The sequence below is a fragment of the Pongo pygmaeus genome, chromosome 14 (assembly GCF_028885625.2).
Source record: "Pongo pygmaeus isolate AG05252 chromosome 14, NHGRI_mPonPyg2-v2.0_pri, whole genome shotgun sequence".
Taxonomy (NCBI): Eukaryota; Metazoa; Chordata; class Mammalia; order Primates; family Hominidae; genus Pongo; species Pongo pygmaeus.
This window is the reverse complement of record NC_072387.2, coordinates 36,720,468-36,741,643: the sequence shown is the minus strand read 5'-3', so window position 1 is coordinate 36,741,643 and position 21,176 is coordinate 36,720,468. Positions and strand designations below refer to the sequence as shown.

Sequence of the window (21,176 nt, the reverse complement as noted above, 5' to 3'; positions counted from 1 at the left end):
CACTCCAGCCTGGGTGACACAGCGAGACTCCACCTCAAAAATAAAATAAAATAAAATAAAACAAAACAAAATAAAAATATTAACCAAGCTAATTATATCTATGTGGGGGAAAAAAAGCATCAAGAATAGCCAGAAAAAAACTACTGAAGAAAAGAAAAATAATTAAGGATGAAATTGCAGAAAATTTAAAAGAAAAAAACAAAAACAAGATAAAAAATTAAGAAGAAAAAAGTGGGCCATAACACCATTAGACACTGAAAAATGATCAAACCTACAGTAATGAAGATAGATGTTTGATAGAGGCTCATATGAACAGTGCAAAAGAATAGGATACCAAAACCGATATCAAATACGTATATATAAAATCAGTATAACATAAAGGTAATACTTTATGTTATACTCAGACTTCAAGGGAGGAGATGACCTGCTCAATAATCAGATGTGACAACTTGCTAGCCATTACTAAACAATGAAGTGAATAAACAGATGGTTATATAGATAAAATCAAAAAAGTGAATCTCCCTTTCATTCATTACACCCACATAAATTTCACATGAATATTCAGACTAAATATTTAAGAGTTTAAAATAAAATAACTCAGACTCCTTTTTAAAATATGCTGTTATGAAGAAACAAAATCCAAAGGTCAAAAAATAAAATGTTCATCAATTTAACCTCTTCAAGAGACAAAAATTGCTACAGAACAAAAAAAGATACCTGCAACACTTAATAAAGGTCTAGTCTGCTTAACATATAGTTCTTAAAATCATAAAGAAAACAGAAAGCAAGCAGTGGAAAATAAACAAATTATACAACTAGCCAGTTTGCAGAAAAGAAAAATGCCTCAAACATAAAAAGATGCTCATGTCTGGTGCTAATTAAAAAGATGCATCTTTTCTGAAAGATTTTATGTTTTAAAAAAAGAACTAGGCCAGGTGCGGTGGCTCACGCCTGTAATCCCAGCACTTTGGGAGGCTGAGGAAGGCAGATCACGAGGTCAGGAGTTCGACAACAGCCTGACCAACATGGTGAAATCCCATCTCTACTAAAAATACAAATGTTAGCTGGGCGTCGTGGCACGCACCTGTAATCCCAACTACTCAGGAGGCTGAGGCAGGAGAATCACTGGAATTTGGGAGGCGGAGTTTACAGGGAGCCGAGATCACACCACTGCACTCCAGCCTGGATGACAGAGCGACTCCCTCTCAAAAAAAAAAAAAACCTGAAGAGATAGAAATTAAAAATGGCTCACTGTTGGCCTCTTCTCAGATTGGCATAGATTAAAAAAAAAAAAAAGTTTAATCAGACCATTATTAAAAGGCTGTGTGGAATATAAACACTGCCATAGACTTCTGGTATCTTTTTAGGTCAACGTAGCAACACCTACCAATTAAAACATTTTCATTATGATAATGGTAAGTAATTCAAAGTGTAAGTAATTCCAATGAAGACAGACACAAATGAAAAATAAAAGCTGTGAATTTCATAAAAGTGAAAATTTTTGTCTCACTTATGTTTTTGGACCATAAGAGTCACTGAATAAATGCCTCATGAATTATTGTCAAGGTTTTAAATCCATTCCAGCAAAATCTGGAATATTTGCTTCAACCAGAAAAGTTAAAAAGGGTATCCAAATCAAGTGCATCTGAGATTCCAGAGTGAAGATCATCCTAAATAGGGAAATATCAAAAACATTCTTTTTAAAATCAGTAACAAGACAAAAATATCAACTATGAGCACTCCTCTGTAACATTGTACTAAAGGCCCTAGCCAGCACAAGATGGCAGGAAAAAAAGCTGGAAGAGAAGAAATAAAGCTATCATTGTTTGCCATCATCCAAATACAAGAATCTACAAAATATTTGAAATAAGAGTTTATCAGGGTGACCAAATATAAAAGTTTACCATATATCTAAACATCAGAAATAATCCATTTAAAAGATTTTTTTAAAGACACCAATTATGATACCAGTGAGTACTACAAAGCATCTTGTATAAAGATACAAAATAAACCTAATGAAATATGTATAAGACCTAAACATGAATAATTACAAAACTTTGTGGAAAGACATTAAAGACAACCTGGGAACAACTGGAGAGGGAGAACCCATCCATGTTCATAGACTGGAAGACAATACTGTAATGAAGATTCTTTTCAAATTTTCTAAAGATTAATACAGCTTCTCTGAAGACACCATGATGCTTCATGTACCCACACATCAAAAAAGCTTCTCCCTCCTCTCATACATCAACAGCCGTACTTGCCAACACCAAATACTCTAAACCTCAACCTCACAGTAAATTCTAGTTCATCCTTCTGAAATATCTTCTTACTTGATGAAGATTTTCTTGACACCCATATCTAAAAATTATTCCCATCACTTTGTTCTTCTTTTTGCTGCAAATACCACATCTGATTCAATCGTTCTATGGGGAAGAACTGTGCCTTAATCCTCTCTGTATTCCCATCTACACATGTAAATGGCACACTGTGTAGATGGGAAATTATTCAACAAATAATTTTGTTGAAAAGAAATGGATTAGAGGTGAAGATCTCCTCTTTTCTTGGTACCAACAACCAAGATGCTAAATACAGCAATAGCTATCATCATCAAATTGCCTGCAATGACGAAGGCCATCATGGAAGTACTAAGCATAACAAAAATCTGGGGGCAGAGGAAAAGTAAATGATCATGCTATCAAGCACCATATATGTCAGTCAATACTATTTAAAAGCAAACACGACACAACCCACTAGACACTATGAGAGAAATAGAGGAATGTGAAGGAATCTGGGATGAAGGACATTCTTCTGACAAAGTCTCATTACTCTAGTATGTGTTACTTTTTCTAGGTCAATGCAATCTGGGTAAATCTAGGTTATACAAATAGTTTTAATGAAGTTCCAATAACCAAACTAAATCCTCAATAATAAATTGTCATGTCTAACTACATTGAAGAAAATGATTTAGATTAGAAATTAATAAAACATATGTCATCTTGAACAGATGACTTGAGAATATGTGAAGCATTATCTTCTTAATAACAAGGCCAATATCTGGGGCTTTTGCCATGAGAAAAATCATACTAAGGAACTTATGAAATCATAATCAAAATACAAACAATGTGCTACTACTACAAATACTTCTTATTCATTTTTAACTAAATTCCCCAAATCACCCCCCAAAATTAAAGAATACACACTTATAGCCCAAAACACAGACACTATGTTTATATCCCCAAATTCTAAGAGTCCTAAACATGTTAAGAATGAATAAAGTCTCTTCTTTGACTTTCCTTATGATTCAAAGAGTAGAAATAAATTATCCAAAGTTGAGTTCAACGAAGCCTCCCTCACAACCCCCACCCCTGCCACCACCACTTGTTATTTCAGTGCTTCAGAGAGAAGCTTTGTTCCTTAGACCATTTCTATCACTGGCTCTTCTTAACAGAAGAAGAAACTGAGTTTAAGGAAGGTATTTCAGCATAATTACTATTTCAATTAAAGTTTGAATGTCGCAGCATTATTTGCAATTGATGCAACCTAGTCAAAAAAATTCCCAAGCTCTAGATGACTATATACTGTATGCAAGTACAGCCTTCTGTTGAAGAGAACTTTCTCTTTTCTTTCTTTTGTCTTTTTTTTGAAACAGGGTCTCACTCTGTTGCCCAGGCTGGAGTGCAGTGGTGCCAACATGGTTCACTGCAGCCTCAACTTCCCAGGCTCAAGCAATCATGTACTGCCTCACCCTCCCTAGTAGCTTGGATCACCAGCACATGCCACCACCCCTGGCTCATTTGTGTATTTTTTGTAGAGACAGGGTCTCAACATGTTGCCCAGGCTGGTCTTGAACTCTGGACTCAAGCAACCTTGCCGCATCGGCTCCCAGCAAAGTGTTGGGATAACAGGCATGGGCCACCACACCCGGCCGAAAAGGAAAATTTAAAAGTGGACACAAATAAAGATATGACTGGGACAAACAAGCCATAGGCATATGTATGTTTTAAACATGGATCTCATCCCAGAATACAGTGTACAATATAAAACCAACCACTTCACCATCCAAAAATCAATAGAATCAGAAAGTAAACACTAAAATAATACTAGCCTTTACTTCTTTCTTCAAAATAATTTCATTTTTTCAATCAAATTAACCTTTGCAGAGAAAATCAAATCTGGCAAAAAATGTTCTTAATCAAAAGTATCAAGCTTAACAAGGTAATAAAAATCATGCAGCTAATGGAGCGAAAGTTGAATTTTCTGCAAACTCATTTGTCTAAAGCCCAATTTTCTAAACTCTGCCATGATGGATGACTATTTGTACTTCTAGCCTAATCAATCAAAGATATTTAAAGAATCTACTCAAATACTGGCTAGGTAATACTATCATTACTCCTATATATTTTCAACCATACCAACTTTCAAATGATTAAAATAAAATTTATACATTTATAATCTTTTAATTCTTAAATAACAAAATTATATGTGTTACCACACAGACACAGCTTTGGGATTTCCTATGTCATCCCACAGCATGTTTTATCTTCAAAAAGACAATCCACTGTATCCCTGTATAATTATGGTCCAGAAAATTAGGGTATGAAGATTTTTATTCTGTAGCTTAAATCCCTCATGTTTCAGATTAAAAATCCATATAATTAAACATTATAATTAATCTCATTTCCTCAAAGATTGATTTTTAAAAGCCTGTAAAGTTTTAGGGTAAAAATTAATTATATCTTATTAATAAAAGTTATCTAAAAAGCATGTTAGCCATAAGCCAAAATATACTCACTAAACTAGCAAAATATTTACTACTCAAATTAAGTTCCATTAAATCTTAAAAATTCTAAGGCACAAATGCATACTACCTTTGCAAAGATGAAATAATCCAAGTGTCAAAAGGTTTACTTGAGAGAAATGTTTATAACCTCATATATTTAAAAAAAAGGAAACTTGGATTCATAAGTAGACTGCAAAGCTTCTATGCTGACCTCTCAGTGCATACAAATTCTTGCTGGCAAAAAAAGCAGTAAAATTTCTCCACTTTAAAGAAGTTTGACAATAAAATAAAAACGAAGTCAGTAAGAATACTGATGTTAATTGACAGAACTGATTCCTTCACAAACCCTGTTTTCACAACAGCAACCCCTTATGATTAGGGGAATTAAAAGTTGCTGAACTCAACAATCCCTTCAGTTAAACAAACAGACCCCTCATAGAGCTGTCCAACGCTGCCCAAACTATCCATCCTTTAGTCGAATCAGTCAGTTTCATGAATTGTAGGATTTATCTTCAAGTCCAGTGCTGACTCAGAGGGTAGCTTGTTCCCTAGAGAAAACAACCAACAAAAATCAGAACAGCTACTGCTCATAAGCTCTTTCAACACCCAAGTGGAAAGGACAAACTTATTGGGTCCAAAAAAATAGTTCAACTTCCTTTCAACTACAGAAGTAGCCAATGAACCGAAGGCATCTATATGTCATAGGCAGTTCTTGATTAAAGCTTTCACTCAGTTACAGTGAGACTGTTAAATAGCTAACAAAGTTTTCAAGAAAAGCTATAGCACAAACCATATGGTTTCTCACTGGGAAGAATTATGAAGGGAACATAAATGGAAAGTATTGTAAGGGCCAAAGCTATTTTTATTTTGTTGTATTTTATCTTTGAAAAGTTGGTTACTTTCCGTGGGGGGGGCGGGGGTGGGATTAAAAGTCTCCACCAGAAAAGCAGTTTGGATATCTAGAGTAACTCTGCTTAATGCCATACATAATGAACTAGTGAAATGTTACATAATTCCTTAAATTCAAGGTTCTGATTCACTTGTTAAATAAAATATTCTGAATCAAAAGACTGAAAAGAGTAACATGTTCTGTTTCAAGACCTGAAATAGTGACTTGCCTTCCTTATTATGTCTAAAACCAAAAAAAAAAATCAACATGCATAGCCTTTGAGCTTCAAGATATGCCATAACAAAACAAGGGAACATTCCCATTTTATGAGTTAGTGGTTTTGTCTATAATACACTATTATGAAAAAAAGGGGGAAAAAATAAGAAAAGGAACTAAAGAGCTCAAGCTAATTTCAAAACACTGAAACATCATTTTTCCTTTTGTATGAATTAGACTGAAAGTTTTTTTTTTTTGTTTACAAACGTTACTCAAGCCTGCATCCAGACAGAATCATGAAGGTGGCCAATACAACTTTTCATTAAAAAAAGTATCAATGCTATTAATTAATCAAATGAAAATCTATCCTAATCAAAATATATCTTTCTCATTTCCAAGTTTTAACATGAACAAATCTTGATTCTCAGCCATAAACTCAGTGCCTAAGAGCTCAGACTTGTGAAATACAATATAGTAGTGACCATGCATTGTCTTGAAAATTGTACTCATTTGAATATAGGTATCTGACATTTTGGTTAAGTGTTTTTTTTGTTTGGTTCCTTGGTTTTTAATGCCTTATTGATTCCTCACTTTCCCAACCTTTCAAAAGGGGTTTCAGGGGGATTAAGCACCAATGAGCTAAACACCCATTGTATAATGCCACCTGATAGACATTACCCTTTGGAGAATGACAAAATAATCGCTTATATTACTTTTCTGTATTCTTTGGTTCATATGAGGAATCTCAGCTAAGAAAAGCGCTGCAGCCTTCCCAGCCTCCTTAACCCATGTACTGGTAAATTCCCTCCTGCTGAGAAACAGGCGACCTACGGCAGTGGTTTTAAAACAGTTTTAACTACACCTTAGGCTTCCAGCAGTGCCTCGGGGTTTTGTAAATGCCTGATTTGAATTTCTTTGTATCTGCTTTTCCACTATTTATTAAATAAATAAAAACACACAAATGCAGGTCAAATTAATATGCATTCATGTTTTAACATACCAACACCAATATACTTAATTTGTGTTGGGTTAGGATATTTTCATGCAGACCTCAAGGTAAAGCCTTTATCTTATCACCATTGTGCATACATACAGATTTTTTTTATTAGGAAGGCAGTGACTCTGCAATAATCTTTGTTTAAATGCACATGTACTCAGAGAAACTTGAACACATGAGTACACAACTTACTCATGGAATTCATGATTTTCATGTTACTACATGATTAAAAATATTAAAAAGGAGACTTGAGGGATACAAAGTTAATTATTCTTCTTCACCCACCAATTTCAAGCTATTATATTCAATAAAATACTACATAGCCTTGTTATTCTCACTGAATAACTTTATGAGTTAATATAATAAACCCGAACCTGTAAATTCCAGCTTTATCTGCTTTATGTAACTTTAGGTTTGGGGGTTCACACAGGACTTCACAAGAGTACTGCTGCTATTTTTTAAAAATGTATGAAAACTAATATTCTAAGCTCTAATTAAGTTTTGGTGCTCCTGGTTCACAGGTTCTCTAGGGGCAGAAATGATAATTAAGTCTTAAGGTTTGCCTGTTCATTTCTGAGTTCCTGTGATATAGCTAAGTTCCAACCCATCTTTCCAGTCTTATTACCTACTAGTCTCTTCTCCCCACATTCTGACAACCCTCAAGAAACAATGTGCCAAACTCTGCAAAGCTGATGGCAAATAAAACTGTTAAAAATATTTTAAAAGAGGAGCATCAGGTACTTAACATGTAAAAAAAAAAAAAAATCTGTCTACCTCTAGGCCATTTTCCATTAATTTTTCCATGTTCCAGCCCAATCTAATGTCTTCACTGGCCTAACAATGCTAATTTTAAAACAAAATTCTACTCTTTGGATATAAATATTTGAAAAGATAAAAAGAAACTCCACATAACAAAAGCAGGGACTAAGAGCCTAAGATAGAGCTCTGTAAAACAAAAGAATCCATATGATCTCAATATTCTAAATAGTCATGCAAAATCATCACTTCTAGAGAGCTGATATTTAACCAATATGCACTGATACCAAGGTATTGTTTGCTTTTAAGAAAAACAAACAAAACAAAACGCTTTGGGAAGCCAAGGCAAGAGGATCGCTTGAGTCCAGGAGTTCAAGACCAGGCTGAGCAACAAAGGGAGACCCCATCTCTACAAAAATAAAAAGAACCCTGCTCTAAGCCTATGGCTTGGTACCATGTCTGAGATTTTCTTCACAGATATTCAGTCTTTACCTAATTCAGACTAAATTAATTTTTAAACATTCACTGAGAACATTGTCTTTATGCTAAACTGGTTAAAACAAACAGAAAAAATAACAAACTTCACTGATTCTCAACTGCCTATTTTTAAAACAGATAAAAAAAATTTATCCTTCCTTTAAAAACCATCTCAGTTCCTCTTCCATGAAAGTTTTTTCCTTTATACCCTCATTCAAATCAGATAAAATTTACCTTCCTTCAAATTTTCTGGCACTTTGAACATTTTTTACTCTAGATGTAAAGGGGTATATGTTAGAATCTCCAGTGAATTTTTAAAAAATATAGATAAAGGCTGATGCTCCAAATCTGTGTTTTTGATTTAATAGGTCCCAGATGGGGACTAGAGAATTTATATTTTCAAAGCACCGTATGTGATTCTGATCTGTACCTGTATATGAAAGCTCATTGGAACCAGCATGAGATCAAACGCTGAGCAAGACTCTAAAAATTGAAGCTATCGAGAAATAAAACCTAGGTCTAAACTCACACAGTTCACATTCTACCATGAAGCTCATTAAAATGCTTAAAAATGTTCAATCTTAATACTTAACTGTAGCTCTCCATATGTGATCACAATAAAGGATAAAATACCACAGGAGCATTTAACTTTAGTGGAGGAAATAAATACATATAAAACTAACATGAAGGCCATGCACAGGGGTTCACGTATGTAATCCAATACTTTGGGAGGCGGAAGCAGGAGGATCATTTGAGGCCAGAAGTTTTACCAGCCTGGAGCAACTTTCACCAGCCTGCAGCAACCACAACTCCATAAAAAAAAAAAAAAAAAATTAAAAATCAGCCAGGTATGGTGGTGAGTGCCTCTAGTCCTAGCTACTCCACAGGGAGGAGCCCAGGAGTTTGAGGGTGCAGTGAGCTACAATAGAGCCACAGCTCTCCAGCCTGGGCTACAACCTATGTCTAAAGTGTGTGTGTGTGTGTGTGTGTGTGTGTGTGTGTGTGTGTGTGTGTGTGTGTGTGTGTGTGTGTGTGTGTGTGTGTGTGTGTGTGTGTGTGTGTGTGTGTGTGTGTGTGTGTGTGTGTGTGTTTTAGAGAAAGACAAAAATATTAAAAAATTATGAGATACTCAACACACTATAAAAGCAAAGAAATGGGAGATACTATAATGACTGGAGAAGTAGATATGACTTCCAAGAAAATGACATTGGGAGATACTATAATGACTGGAGAAGTAGATATGACTTCCAAGAAAATGACATTTGACCTAATCAATAAAAAGTAGGCAAAGATGTCAATAAATAGGAGAGCCTTCCAGGAAACATAAGGCCCAAGCAAAGGCACAGAGATGGGGAAAAGGCTGACCATGTTCGAATACATATTCTTAAAGAACAGGAGATGTACTTCATAAAAGAGTAAGGTCCTATATGAAGTAGAGTTAAAGGGACTAGGTCTATTTAATCAGAAAAGAAAGATGGCAGTATTTTAATAGAACCTTCAATTATTTAAAGGAAGTAAACAGGGGAAGAGGATGGAAAATAATGGTGGGAAACTTCCTTTACATTGTCAAAGGCCTTTTTTTATAAGTGACACTTTAGCAGGGACCTAAGAAGAAGAGAAGGAACCAGCCATGGGAGGAAAGGGAGGAACGACACATGCAGAGAACATGAATCAAAAAGAGCTTTACATTATTTGGGGAATGTCAGTAAAAGGCCAGAACGGAGTACACAAGGGAAAGAATGACAGGTGAGATTATAGATATATAAAACAGATTATGCAGGCCATGGTAAGGGGCTTGGAAATTATTCTAATGACAATTTAGTCATGATTTGGTCTATATTTAAGTTACTTTTGTTATTATACAAAAAAGAAATGCAAGGGTAGACCAAGTAGCCTAAATAGTGCATGGAAGAGGCGATGATGGCAAGAGTAAAAAAGGAAAATAGAAGACAGTTCATAGATATAATATGAAAGCCAAGTAGATATGGAAAATGAAGAGCATAAAAATAAATCTTAGGTTTCCTGTTCAAGAATCTTTCTTAAAATGAACATTTTGAAATTAAAAACAAAAAAGAAAGAAAAATAAAGAATACTCAAGAGGAAGATGATCAGTTTACTCAACTTCATAAAAACCTAGACAAGAAAAAGCCTTAACTCAGCAAACAGAATGTAGGATAAGAGTTAATAAATTCTAAAATGAACTGAGGTATGAAGACAAGTTAGGACATACTTTTTCCTAAGGCAATTAAGAGATTTTCACATAGCTTAGGTAGCTACAGAGAAAACCGAAGATGGGAAAATGAATTAATCAGTTTAAAACCCTTGTTACCTATAATTTTTATAGCATATAGAAATTATACATTCACATGCATACCGATAGTATCTTCATAATCATACCAAAACTCCAAAACATGAAAAATTTTAATTTTTCATAATAAACAATATATTAAAGTTTTCTTCTAATTATTAACATATGGAGGCCAGTAATCTCAGCACTTTGAGGGGCCAAGGTGGGAGGACTGCCTGCCCAGGAATTCAAGGCCGCAATGAATTATGATCACTCCACTGCGCTCCAACCTGGAAAAGAGAGCAAGACCCTGCCTCTTAAAATAACAACAACAAAACCCACATGGAACTGAAAGTAAGAGGAAGGGGGAAGCCTGTTCTCCCTGACTGTACCAGACCACACTAGTGCTTCTTAACTGCCTCAACTCTCTTAAGGCACTGGTTCTTAAATAGGATTGACATCACAATACCTGAAAGGCTTTCTAAAAAAAGACATTTACAGAACTGAAAGAAAAGAAAAATGGAGGTCTGGATGAGAAACTGGATTGGTAGGTTTAGGGGTCCTGGTCAGCAATATATATTTTAAAAGCACCTTGGGAAATGCTGATACACATCTTTGGTTAATTTTTAAAAGATTAACATGAAATCAATGTTAATGCAATAAAACAGAATTTCTGATGAAATAAATGGCACTATATTCTTTTTATAGAAATACAAAGGGAAAACATCAGGGAGATTAGATTTTAGAAAGACTATAAACCTGATATTTGCCAGTGAAACTATAAAAGCCTATTTAATTTCTACACTGATTTTATGACATCCTGAGGTACCTCTAAAGCTTCCTCAAGGAATAAATGTTCAAACACAAAATTAATTTGCAACATAAAAAAATGCACACAGCTACAGAATATACTTTTCCTCCAAACAAAATAAGCCACAATTCTAATAAGAATGTTGTAATTTCCAGACCAGTCATGGTGGCTCATGCCTGTAATCCCAACACTTTGGGAGGACGAGATGGGCAGATCACTTGGGGTCAGGAGTCTGAGACCAGCCTGGCCAACACGGTGAAACCCCATCTCTACTAAAAATACAAAAATTAGCTGGGCATGGTGGTACACGCCTGTAATCCCGGCTACTCAGGAGGCTGAGGCAGGAGAATTGCTTGAGCCCAGGAGGCCGAGGTTGCAGTGAGCCAAGATCATGCCGCTGCACTCCAGCCTGGGCAACAGAGTGAGACTCCGCCTCAAAAAAAAAAAAAAAAAAAAAAAAAAAAAAGTGTCATAATTTCCAAATATTAGGAAAAAATGCACTTGAGCAAATCACAAAAATCCCTTCTCCTCTATATGAGGTTTTTAACATAATTTTTTTCCACTTTTTAAAGAATTACTAAAAGCAACCATCCGAAGTTACCACCCATGATTTTCCTAACTATACCAATACATTTGCCTTTCAGAATTACTGATTTAAAATTTTCAAATTCTAGTTTAACAATCTGCATGCTGGATATCTATTAAGCTACTCAAGAAAAAAAAGATAATAGTATTCTAATCTGTAAATTCAGATAAGTTTTACAGTGAATCTAACCTAAAAACTTGTTCTGTAAAATTGATGAGGAATATGTACACTCACAAATCATTATTTTCATAGAGGCCTGATTTCCCCATAGATCACAGTTATGTTATTTTCTGTCAACAGGTTACAATTTTAGCCTAACACAATAAAAGGCAGTCTTTAAAAAAAATGTTTTTGGACAAGGGTTGCTCATCCTCAAACTCAAATTAACAGATCCCTTATCTAAATACTTAATGTGATTCCTAATACATGTATATGTAATTTTGTGCATATCATTTGTTTTTATGCCAATGGAAATTAAATTCTCAATACAGTATTTCATAAATTTTTTATTTTTTAATCTTTATAAATTTTTAAAAAATATATTATAATGCAGAACACTTCATGAATTTGGATGTCATCTTTGCACAGGGACCATGCTAGTTTTCTCTGTACTGTTCTAATTTTAGCGTATGTGCTGCCAAAGTGAGCATACATTTCAAAGAATTTTTTTTTAGGTTGAAGCTACTAGAGTTTCATCTTCTATATGCAAATATAATATATCCCACTTAAAGTGGGTCAAATCAATAGCTACCATTAAAACAACAGTTTTTTAAGATGTGATAGAACAATTTTCTACTCTTGAAGTATCCAACATCTAGATTCGTGGTAAACTGAACCTTGGATTCAAAGACTATGCTCTTTATGATACCTAATTCTACTCTTATTTTGCTGTCCTTCAATGTCTATCTTAACAAGTCACTTCTTGGAAATTTCTAACCCCTTATCCTCATTTTTATAGCCTCCGGGTGGGGGGGACTAGGAATTCTGTGACTGAGACTACAAAGATATTACAAATAAAGTATTATTTTTCATTTTTTTGAGAAGTAAACAACTGGTTTTCACTTTTGGGTAAATATAAAGGAAAAGTGCTAAATGTTTAGCTTATGACTGCGTAACAGTGACATTTCAATTATAACACCATGAACTGATTAAAAGTACAAAATCTCTTTATATTATGCAATAAAATGACAAATTTCGAAGCACTCTAAGAAGTTTTATTTATTTATTTATTTATTTTCATTTTCAGAGACAGGGTCTCGCTGTGCTGCCCAGGCTGGAGATCAATTGTGTGATCATAGCTCACTCCAGCCTTGAACTCCTGAGCTCAAGCAATCCTCCCGCCTCAAGCTCCCAAGTAGCTGGGACTACAGGTGTGTGCCACCATACCTGCCTATGGTTGTTGTTTGTTTATTTGTTTTGAGAGACCAGGTCATGCTGTGTTGCCTAGACTTATTTTTATATGTAAATCACCTTTAATAGAGGCCATGTGGATCTAACCCAAATAATTGCAACTTAATTTCCATCTCTGATTTTCCCCTTAATAACTACAGAATTTCATCAACTAATTTATATAATCCTACTTCATTTTGGCTGAATATCTATCTATGATAGATACTTAGACTATCTGGTATTAGAAATACTGTAAGCATTAATAAAATAATTAAGTACCTTAAAGCTTCCTCATAAAATGTATTTAATCTTATTGACCAAACTCAGGCACATAATGTCAATTTATATGATGAATTTAACCTGAGCTTTATCAAACACACAGTCCTCAATATTTGATGGAGATCACAGCCTGCACAACTACTTTGTTTTCCTGGTCTACACGCAGTAATCTTCCCTTTGACGTAACTTCAGTCTTGCCTGTATTAATGGTGTCATTTCCAGATGAACTGTCATTAATTCAACAAATATCATTAGAATATTGACTGTATAAAGTGCAGTGCCTAAATCCCAATAACAAGAATAATTCAACATACTTTAAAAAACCAGCATCAGGGTTTTAACTATACTAGTAGGAACCTTACCCATTGGCCTGTAATAGTAGTAGGTTACTTACTTTGGTCTCTATAATGTTTGAAGAAACAAAACAGTAACCTACCTGCTTGTCCCCAAACTTGGCCAAATGATCTAAAATGATGGGATCTCCCTAGACTCTACAATGGTGGCAATCTTTTAAATAATAACACTTATTTAAACGAAGCATCAAAACAGAGGGAAGAAAGGTGTTAGCTACTAAATATAACTTTTTTGGTTCAAAAGAACCATTTTTTTCTTGAGTGGTAGTGAATATTTGAGTAAATGGTGTCCTTCATTCATAGTGATAAATTGTGTTGTTTTGTTTACAAACAAGAAACTTACTCTAAGACAAGTGTCTTATGAAAATTAATTACAAAAATTCACACAAAAAAGTAAGATTTAATTAACAATGTAATTTTAATTTTGGATTTCTTTCCAATGAAAAAAGCTACCACCGAAGTACAAACAAAAATTAAAGTTGATCTCAAGAAAACTGTGGTTGAATCAATAAGCGCCTCTTATTTATCTAACATTAACAACAATTTAGTTGTTTTATTTTCTCTTTCTTTTTTTGCCAGGACATGTTCTCATGTGAACAATTTAGTTGATTTTTTGTAACAATTTTAAAACATACATATTAAAGTGTAACATGTAAATAAAAGACATCTGATTACTAGTTCCAGAACCATAGGGTTGGTTTTTTTTGTTTTTTTTTCTTCCATCCATGGGACTCTGCTTGAGGGTTTTATATTTTAAACAGCCACAGTACTTATGCTACTCATTTCCTAAGTATCTTGAAAAACTAAAAGTTATAGTAACTAATTTATATTTTGTCTCACTAACATTACCAAGGTGGAAGGGATCCCTGTTTCCCAGATTTATTCATGACTAAGCATCGGCAACTTCTATATTCATGAATTCAATGATAACTCTAGTTATTCAGAACACAGACATTAACCAGAAATGAACTGATACTAGCCTCAGCCAAAGGATAATATAAAGCTTATGTACCTTATTCACAGGAAACAATTAAAGTCCTTGACTCAAAGCCTTTTTCTCATTAAAAAAAAAAAGAGGTACTAAAAGATGCATTTGTGTTAGCTCTCAGCAGATTAGGAGGAGGATGAGAAAGGGAGATTAAGAGGAAAGAGGAGATAAGAATGACAAAAGTTCTAAATCGAGCAGTCATTCTCAAAATGAAGTCCCAGGACAAGTAGCAGCATCAGCAACACCTGGGAACACATTAGAAAAGCAAATCTTCCCTGGTTCACCCAGAGCTACTAAATCAGAAACACTGGGGATGGAACCACACAAATGCTGGAGTTTAACAAGCCTCTAGGTGATTCTGGTAGACTGAAATTTGAGAATCACTGTCATAAACAGCACAACAGAGTTACCAATAAAAAAGCCAATAAAAACAAAAAGAATGATCAAAGTAAGCTTGCCAGATTATGGCCATTCAAGGCACTACTTTCAGGCACTTTAAGAGACTCAGAAGCAAGAGAAAGACCTTACCTTCAAAAAGTTATAATTAATTCATTGGAGCAGAAGACCAGTGGGAAGAATAACAAATCTAAGTAATTACGTAACTTGAAATAAACTCCTCCACAAACTTGGATATGTAAAGAGTCAGTGTATTCTGGTTCAATACAATTACTGAGGCACATATAGTTGAACAAGAGTCATCAATAAATAAGATTATATATTATTTTAAGCCAGAGAGTACTATGGAAAAATTTCTGAAAATATAAAGTTCTGACAATTAAAAATGTAAGCTCCTGATATCCAAAAAATTCAAGTATGCTGGAAAGATTCATTTCCCCTGACGCTAGATAAATCAGTTATTGCAGCTGCTTTGGTGATATTTTTAAAGTCATTACAAAAGATGCAAATGAGAAAATATCTTCAATGTATATTCAGGAGATAACCAGGATCAACTGGTAAAAACTTTTGCTTCTAAAGGAGGCTGGGAAATGTAGCCAAGCTGCTTAAAATAATTTAAGTCCAGATTTTAGTCAAAAGTTATCATAGGAGAAACTTCCAGGCTTGGGTCATCCCATCTTCCCATTCTTGCTCCTTCATGCTCTTCCCTTTCCTTTCTAGCTCACTTGAGAGATGCTGAGAAGCTCTTGACCTGTGTCCCTTATAAGCTATGTGAAGGGCATCCTAGCCACCCTGAACACCTGCCTTGGAGTGTTACAAAAGCAAGAAATACATTTTTGTCATATTAAGCCATGTCATTACATTTTGGACCTATTTGTTTGGGCAGTTTAACTTACACCCTCTTGCACACAGTGAGCAATAAGATTATGACCTATATTAACTATGGCTGAGAGAGCAGCATATTAACTATGGCTGAGAGAGCAGCTGGTGAATACACTGACATCCTTTACATCAATACCAATTAACATCAATAGGATGTTAATATATTTAATCTTAATGTTTATTGTTTATTGTTAATTTTACTGTTTTCTCAAAGGTACCCCCAACAAATGACTACTAGTTATTAGTTACTATGTATAGGAATACCATGCTAAAATCTAGACAACCACATGTAAAATATAGAAAAGTGCTTGTGAAATCATAAGAAAACATCTTATTTCAGACATATCAATGTAAGAGATTCGTGACTGAAAATTTAGAACTAAACATTATTACCATAATAAATATGCAATCCACATCTAGGCTGTTGCAGGCATTTATGAGTAGGATTTACATGCCTATGTGCATTGGGGGTTTGAAAAAGGCCACATCTATAATTCCTCTCCTTTTACTAAGACCCTACCTACATGCCCTACTCTAGAGCAACTACATCTGAAAGGCAGTAAGAATAAGAAAAAGATGAATTTCATGGTCAAGCTGAGAAGAATCAAAGGATAATTCAAGAAACAGAAGGGGCTACAACCATCTGATTCATTCCTACAGAATCAGAGGACCACTCCTAACTAGACATGTAACACACAGAAGAGTAAATTTATTCACACAAATACTATCTTCTCCACTGAGTAGGGACATTGCTCTGGGTATCACTGAGCTAAAAGGTTAAAGAAAAAACGATCCCTGGTGCTCTCAACCTACTTGACTAAAGGAGGAGGTGGAAGGAAGATCGACATCTAACTCTCCACATTCAGCTATGAAACAGATCAGAAATATTCTTCGGCATTTATTTACACCTGTTCTCTCTGCTTCTCAGTTCATCCAGAACCAATACAATACTCTGATTCACCCCAGACTCCAATCTTACATTTGCTGAAACAAAACTCCCCTCATCTCCACCTATGAAACAAAGGGAGCCATGGGAACATTTTCTATTTACAAAGAATATGTCAAGAAGTCCATATGCCTTCTAAAATCTTTAAGTCTAGTACAAATGTTATCCTCCCCTTTTTACTACTTCGCACCACTGTCTTCATTTCTGTCTCTTTACTGTTCTCTATGCTTCTACAGATTCCCATGTCTCAAAAACACGGAATTTTAGATTAGAAAGACTTAAAATCATCTACTATTACCTTCTTATAGAACTGAAGACTCTAAAACACAGAAACCAAGCAGTATGCTGAAAATCACATAGCTGCTTCAGTAGAACCGGTAGCATGTTCTAAAGGCAATCGAGTCATAATACACTGAAAGCAGTCCAAGAGCAGCAAGAGGCTTTGCTGCAGCTGTAGATCACTGGATTGGTAACTCGTAGTTAAAGGAAATCCCTACCCACTCCCATCCAGCCCCTACCCACTAATTATGGGACAAAATAGCCAATTCAATGAGATTTAAACAGGAAGTTCACAAGAGGAACTCTCATACCTATCAGGACCCATTAACCAGGGATTCCACAACCAGTAGAATATTATCTACTGGTAGCTATTTAAGCCTTACCTGACAGGTCTCCAAGACAGCTGCAGCAGCCACATCCCTCTCTGCGCCATAAACGTCTCGCCTCAGTTTCCTGAAATTCCCAACTGAGAAGGGAATGTAGCCAGCAGGCACTCCCAACCCTGTTATGATTCTACAGTTCTACTGTTAGTAAATTTCCCAGGGGCATCACAATCTGTGTCCTTACACATGCATACACAGAGGAGCTTCCTTCTAGGATGAGCTCCTTATTACAGGGCAATTAAAAGGTCCACTTCATAAAAACCTTGAGATTCCTCATCTTAATCATAAAATAGTTGTTAATTTACTTGTTTTTTAATGTAGAAAGCAATCTCCAAACTAAATAACTTGGAAAGATTTGAATGAATCTGCTGAATATACCTGAAAAACAAAGTAGTTACAAAGAATGGAAACATGCAATTTAAAAATACAAATACTTTAATTGGTTATAAGAGTGCTTCAGCATCTCAAAACACACAGTGTCTAGTTTTGATGCTGTTAAACTTTTTCAACAGGCACATTTCTGTTCCTCATTTGACTATTCACCTGCATATTCTTGAACATTTGCAGTTTTTAGAAGTTCTTCAAATATGTTTATTAATTAAAATTCACTGTACTTAAGAGATACCTAACAATTACAAAATTATTTTCCAAGACAAAAATTAAGCCTTATCTATTGAGTAAGCATTTATTAAGCACCATTTATACCTAAATTTGTACTAGATGAGAAATGGCATGGTCCCTTCTTCTTAAGCAATTTGTGAGATGTTTAGGAAATCTAATTAATTAATTAGAAGGATACTTTAATGCCAAACTACCATTATTGATATTAAGTACAAAACTAATTTGAAGAATTCAATTTAGACAGAAATATCAAATTAATTTGAGCTGTAATTATTTGACTATCCCACAGAATCCATTTAACAGTAGACTTCTGAGAAACAATTACAAGGAAAATCTGTTATGTTTATTAAAACTGGTGATATTTAAGAACTACATAAATATGGTTATAATTTTTATTTTTAATAATTATATCACTTAGTAAACACAAAATAATCTAAAGCAATAGCTTATGGAGTTTTTGTGCCTTGAAAGACTTAACGTAGAGCCCTAAAACACACAATGAAATTTAAAGTCTGAGCTTAGATATTCACCATCTTCAAGACCATAGATTCATCCTGTTTCCCCAAAAAAAGAACAGTTTCCAAAGAGTTTCCTATTTTCCCAATGGTACACTCCTTAGCTGGATATCAAAGTAGTAATATAGCTAGGTAGACATAGCTGTGGATTTAATTTTACCCACACTAATGTTCCATTCCTTATGACTTAAAAGAGTTCACAATTTTGGACCTATACAATTCGTTGAATTGAATAATATATTTCCCCGGTTGCCTGACGTCATCTTGTCTGTCTTAGAAATAAATCAGTTATATGGACACACATAGAACTAGTCTGAAGAATAAAATAACTAAAAGAACTATCATATAGGAAAATTTTTTTTTCCCATTCAACAAAAAAGGAGAGGACTAGGACAAGTGGATGGAAGAGAGACAAGACTTTGGTTTAGCAGAAGACTGAGTTTTCTTTTATATTCAAATTGTTAAAATGTACACTGGGCTGGCTGCCTTGGTTAGTTAATGAATTCTTTATATTACTGTAAATGACTAAGCAGAGACTAGATGACAATCTGTCAGAAATGCCACCTCTAGACTGGTGCAAGGCTGGACTATGTAAATGCCAAAGGTTCCACTTAGATCAATAACCAATATCATGTTATTGCCTAATCCAACTACTATGTAATTTAAATACATAAAACCTCCATTTCCTCATCTATGATATGAAATGCCTTAGAGCTAACTGATCATGGAATTTTATTTTTTAGCACAGAACTTTAAAACTGAAAACGATCTGCTTATCCCAACCCTTCAACATTATGAGTAAATAGCTATTTTTAGTCTACAACATTCATAAAAAGTTTTGATATTTCTGAACAAGAACGACAAATATTAATTTCCCCTTTTTCTTTCCCCTCCCTTTTTCCCTCACATATTTCTCAAGCTAAAAATGTTTATTTAAAAAAAGGGTATTAGCCAATTTTACCCACCAATTTGGCACCATAACCTCAGGAATATATAAGAAAGACTGTTCAGTATTTTTTAAAAACTGGACGTAAGAACATAATTTTCTTTGGATTTATTTTCCCAAAAACCAACAATAAATAAACTTGGTAATAAATGAATACAATTATTTAATAATGCTAATTCTGGTATAATAATTAGATGATTCTCCCCGTATCAATCATATGAGTTTGCCTTAATAATATGCAACAAAGGCTGAGTGGGGTGGCTCACCCCTATAATTCTAGCACTTTGAAAGACTGAGGAGAAAGGATCACTTGAGGCTAGTTTGAGACCAGCCTGGAAAACATAGTGAGAACTCGTCTCTACAAAAAAAATTTAAAAAGAATTTTTTAACTTGGCATGTGTCTGTAGTCCCAGCTACTCAGGAGTTTGAGGTGGGAGAACTGCTTGAGCCGGAGCTGGAGGCTGCAGTGAGCTACGGTCGTGCCACTGCATTCCAGGATGGACGACAGAGTGAGACCCTCTCTCTAAAGTAATAATAATTTACAAGAAAACATATCTAATGATTAAAAACAAAACGCACTATTTTCATCCTGAAGGAATGAATATTGACAAATGCTGAAAATCACTGTGACTCGTTTTCTCATTTATAAATTAATGATGACATTTGCAAATATAAGAACTCATCTCTGCCCCTCCCAAGGGCCCACACATAATAATTAAGCAGAAGGAGAGATGCTCAATTCCTGAGACACAACTGTGCACTAAACTACCAAATGATACACAAGAACACCACGCAGAAATGTGTGCTGCTCCTGCTGCACTTACTTACAGTCACTTTCAAACACACTGTGGCACTGTAGATTTGTTAACACTGAGGTAATTAAACCTAAAGTACACGAAGACTTAGTTAACTATGTCTACTATTAAAAATACTCGAGAAAATTCTGATGAAAAAGGACATTCAGCAATTAGTTCTCATGATAAAATTACTTTTCGGCCGGGCGCGGTTGCTCACATCTGTAATCCCAGCACTTTGGGAGGCCGAGGCAGGCAGATCACGAAGTCAGGAGATCGAGACCATCCTGGCTAACACGGTGAAACTCCGTCTCTACTAAAAATACAAAAAAAATTAGCCAGGCGCAGTGGCGGGCGCCTGTAGTCCCAGCTACTCGGGAGGCTGAGGCAGGAGACTGGCGTGAACCTGGCAGGCCGAGCTTGGAGTGAGCCACTGCACTCCAGCCTGGGGGACAGAGAGAGACTCTGTCTCAAAAAAAAAAAAAAAACTTTTCATGGCATCAAAATTAAAGTATAAACTATTATTTCATATATTAAGCGCATTCATAACTTAGTTTCCAGAGATCTAGTCAAAAAAAACACCTCTGCCTAAGCAAGAGCTAG

General features: G+C 34.9%; 1 protein-coding gene and 1 non-coding gene across 7 annotated transcripts in view; both read right to left on the bottom strand.

The window, feature by feature from the left end:
* Positions 1-21,176, bottom strand: part of PAN3 (poly(A) specific ribonuclease subunit PAN3) — a 157,202-nt gene that overhangs the window by 49,984 nt on the left and 86,042 nt on the right. The window lies entirely within an intron of this gene.
* LOC129011974 (U6 spliceosomal RNA) lies at positions 12,346-12,452 on the bottom strand. The gene has a single exon (XR_008493489.1). It is a non-coding gene; the product is annotated as a U6 spliceosomal RNA (small nuclear RNA).